We start from the raw sequence: 4567 nt of genomic DNA on the forward strand, positions 1-4567 counted from the left end.
ATCAGCGGCCATCAGCAAGGCAGGCTGCAGGCAGTGGGACCCTTACAGTACCCCCCCTCAAGAATCGCCACCTGGCGACCTGAGGCGCTTCTCGGGGTGGTCTCTGTAGAACCTTGAAATTAAACTGGGGTCAAGGATAAAGGACCTGGGGATCCATGACCTCTCCTCAGGACCGTACCCCTCCCAATCGACCAGGTATTGGAAACCCCTACCCTTGCGTCTCACGTCCAAGATGGAACGGACGGAGAACGCAGGGTGGTTGTCGATCAGGCGAGGCGGCGGAGGGAGGTCAGATGGAGGACACAGGGGACTGAGGGAGACAGGTTTCACCTGCGAAACGTGGAATGTAGGATGGATGCGCATGGCCCTGGGGAGCTGGAGGCGGACCGCAGAGGGGTTGATGATACGGGTGATGGGGAAAGGACCAATGAAGCGGGGGGCCAGTTTGCGAGGGGTGTCCCACAGCTTAATGTCCTTGGTGGACAGCCAAACTTGCTGGCCGACCTGGTAGGCGGGCGTCTCTGAACGGTGGCGGTCAGCAAACCGTTTAGCCTTGGCTGCGGTCCTAAGGAGGGCTGCTTTGGCCTGGCGCCAGATGCAACGGCAACGCCTGAAGTGGTGCTGGACGGATGGGACCGAACAGTCTGTTTCAGAATCAGGGAACAAGGGGGGATGGTAGCCTAAGGAGGCTTCAAAGGGGGACATGCCGGTGGCAGAGGAGCAGAGGGAGTTATGTGCATACTCCACCCAAACCAAGTGCTGGCTCCAGGACGAAGGGTTAGACTCGACCAGGCAACGCAGCTTGGACTCCAGCTCCTGATTGCAGCGCTCGGCTTGTCCGTTAGCCTGGGGATGGTAACCAGAGGTGAGGCTAACGGACGCCCCGAGCGACTTGCAAAAGGAGTGCCAGACCTGGGAGATGAACTGCGGGCCTCGGTCAGAGACAATGTCCGACGGGATCCCATGGAGCCTAAACACATGGAGGGTGAGTAAATGGGCAGTCTCAAGGGCAGAGGGGAGCTTAGGGAGGGGAACAAAATGAGCGGCCTTAGAGAAGCGGTCGACCACCGTGAGGATGGTGGTGTTGCCATCAGATGGTGGAAGGCCGGTAACAAAATTGAGGGCAATGTGGGACCAAGGGCGACTAGGGGTTGGGAGGGGGAGCAGAGGGCCAGCCGGGGGTTGAGTACCGGACTTGTTTCTGGCACAGACAGGGCAGGCAGAAACAAAGTCCTTAATGTCAGAGTTAATTGAGGGCCACCAGAAATGGGTCTTGGTGAGGGAGAGCATGCGGTTGACTCTGGGGTGACAAGAGAGTTTATTGGAGTGAAGCCATTGGAGCACCTGGGACCGCACGCTGGAGGGGACGAAGAGGGTGCCGGGGGGACCACCACCTAGATCCGGTTCGGAGAGGAGGGCCTGTTGAACGGTGGCGGTGATGGGCCAAGAAAGAGAACCAACAATGCAGGATGAAGGAATAATTGAGTCACAAGCCTCGGGCGAGTCAGGTGGAGCAAACTGCCTGGACAGGGCGTCAGGTTTAATGTTTTTGGAGCCCGGGCGGAAGGTCAAAACAAATTTGAAGCGATTAAAGAAAAGCGACCAACGGGCCTGACGGGGGGTCAGACGCTTGTCGTTCCGGAGGTAGATTAAGTTCTTATGATCTGTCCAGATCAAAAAAGGTGTCTCAGTGCCTTCCAGCCAGTGCCACCATTCCTCGAGTGCGAGTTTGACCGCCAAAAGCTCGCGGTTGCCCACGTCGTAATTTCGTTCTGCTTGAGAGAGACGACGAGAGAAGAAGGCGCAGGGATGGACCTTGTTATCCAGAGGAGACCGTTGGGAGAGGACCGCCCCAACCCCAGTGTCAGAGGTGTCCACCTCCAAGATAAACTGGTGCGCGGGGTCAGGATAGCAGAGGATGGGCACCGAGGAAAAGAAGGACTTGAGTTTCGAGAAGGCGGCTTCAGCCTCCGGGGTCCAGTGAAAAGCTTGGGCGGTTGAGGTGAGCTGAGACAGGGGGGCGGCGACACGACTGTAATTTTTAATAAAGCGCCTATAGAAATTCGCAAACCCCAAGAAGCGTTGTAACTGCTTCCTGGACTCAGGGGTCGGCCAGTCGACTACCGCCCTGGTCTTCTCAGGGTCGGTTCGGCAATGACCACCCTCAAAAATAAAACCTAGAAATGAGACAGTGGAGGTGTTAAACTCACACTTCTCAGCTTTAACAAATAATTGGTTCTCCAACAGCCGCTGAAGAACCATGCGCACGTGGGCCGTGTGTTGAGCGGGGTCGCGGGAATAAATAAGAATATCATCTAAATAAACAAACACAAAATTACCAATAAAGTTGCGCAGGTCGTCATTAACGAGCGCCTGAAAAATAGCGGGAGCATTGGTTAACCCAAAGGGCATAACTAAATATTCGAAGTGGCCCAGAGGAGTGCGAAAAGCGGTCCTCCACTCGTCGCCCTCTTTAATACGGACGAGGTGGTACGCGTTTCGGAGATCAAGTTTAGAAAAACAGGAAGCAGACTGCAACTGCTCCTGAAGTGAATCAGTAAGAGGAAGAGGATATTTATTTTTAATGGTTATGTTATTCAAACCGCGATAATCTATACATGGCCGGAGTGATTTATCTTTTTTAGAAACAAAGAAAAAACTCGCTCCCACAGGGGAGGTCGAGGGTCTAATGATGCCTGAGGCAAGAGATTCATTAATATAGTTAGACATAGACTCCCTCTCAGGACCAGAAAGGTTGTAGAGTCTACTTGACGGCAAGGGGGCGCCAGGTAATGTCAATCGCGCAGTCATAGGGACGGTGAGGAGGAAGAGACAAGGCGCGTTGTTTACTAAAGACGGCCGCCAGGTCGCGGTATTCTGCAGGAACCGAGGAAAGATCGATCTCCTCTAGAGGAGGCGTGTCTCGAGGGAACGCTTTAACAGCGGAGCGCAGACAATTGCTGAGGCACTTGTCGCTCCATTTATCAATACAGCCGCGCTCCCAGTTAATAACTGGGTTATGGTTACGAAGCCAGGGGAAACCTAGAATTACTTGAGGTGTACGAGAATTGAAAATAAAGAAATCAGTCATCTCATGATGATTTCCCGAGATAATGACATGTAACTCGGTGGTCTTTAAATTAATACGGGTCAACGTGTCTCCGGTTAAGCCGGTGACAGAAATTGACGGAATTTCGCGAGTAGGTAGAGAATATTCTTTAACTAAATCGGAACTAATCAAATTTTGTTCAGCACCTGAATCGATAAGAGCTGAGAAAAAAAAGCGACGGTTTTGTGTCTGAATGACCATGGGAAGTAACAATTTAAATGGGGAGGTTAACACAGACGTTCCCACCAGTAACTCCCGCTTTACTGGTGGAAGTTCTCGTTTCCCCGAAACGGACAGTGGGGCAGAAAATGACCGGGATTACCACAATAAATGCAGAGACGGGCAGATACACGCCGCTGTCTCTCTGCAGGAGTCAGCCGTGCGCGCCCCACCTGCATAGGCTCGGGGGAGCGATCCCGTGAGAGAAAAGAAGATGATTGGCTGTGACCAGGAAGCATGGAAGACTGGGAGTTGTAGTTCGCAGGGGACTGTCTTGAAGAAAAGGACTCGTAGCGAGGGGTCGTAAACCCGGAAGTGGAAGAATTATGGGAAACGTAGTGCTGAGGTGCAGGCTTGGGCTCACCTGGAGGAGTCGAAAACCCGGAAGTCGAGGGTCGATGGGAACTGTAGTTTGCTTCTCTACGTCTCTCCCGGAAGCGGTCATCAATTGAGATGGCAAGGTCTATAAGTTTGTCGAAAGTCTCGGGTTCATCTCGCGTGGCCAGCTGGTCTTTGAGAAAATCAGACAGAACGTTAAGGAAAATACCTTGGAGGGCGGGCTCGTCCCATCCTGTTTGGGCAGCAAGGATCCGAAACTCCAGAGCGAACTCCGAGGCATTACGACGGCCCTGTCGTAAGTTCAACAATCGCTTGGCGGTATTTGAAGCCTGCAGGGGACGGTCAAAAATCCTGCGAAACTCTTGAAGAAAGAGGGCATAGGAAGCAGGGGGGTTATCATGACTCAAGAGGAACGAGTGAGCCCACCGGAGAGCGTTACCTTTGAGCTGGCTTACGAAGAAGGTGATTTTGTCCGTGTCCGACGAGAACTGGGAGGGAGCCCCCTCGAAGGCGAGTCGGCACTGGAGCAAGAAGCCGCCACATTGGTCAGGGTCTCCGGTGAAAAACTCAGAAGGTTTAATGAAAATTTGTTGGACAGGAGGAGTGGGACCAAGAGCCACGGGGGCTGGCGGAATGACTGGAGCTGGAGAGGCAGAAGCTTGCAGCTGTCGTTTAATGGAATAAATCATACCTCCGAGCTCCTGAAGGTTGGACTGGACCGTGGTCTGGTGAGTCAGCACCTGATGAATTACTTTGTCCATCCTGTCGATCCGCTCCTCCGTGGGAACAGGGGAAGGTCTGCTCGCTCTTGGTCTCATTCTGGGTCTGTTGTGGCTGGAGCATTTCTGTTACAAATGCGCGGGGAACCCAGATGATATGAGACCCAGAACGAGGCAGACA

This window comes from Nematolebias whitei, chromosome 12 (assembly GCF_014905685.2).
Source record: "Nematolebias whitei isolate Nwh7 chromosome 12, NemWhi1, whole genome shotgun sequence".
Taxonomy (NCBI): domain Eukaryota; kingdom Metazoa; phylum Chordata; class Actinopteri; order Cyprinodontiformes; family Rivulidae; genus Nematolebias; species Nematolebias whitei.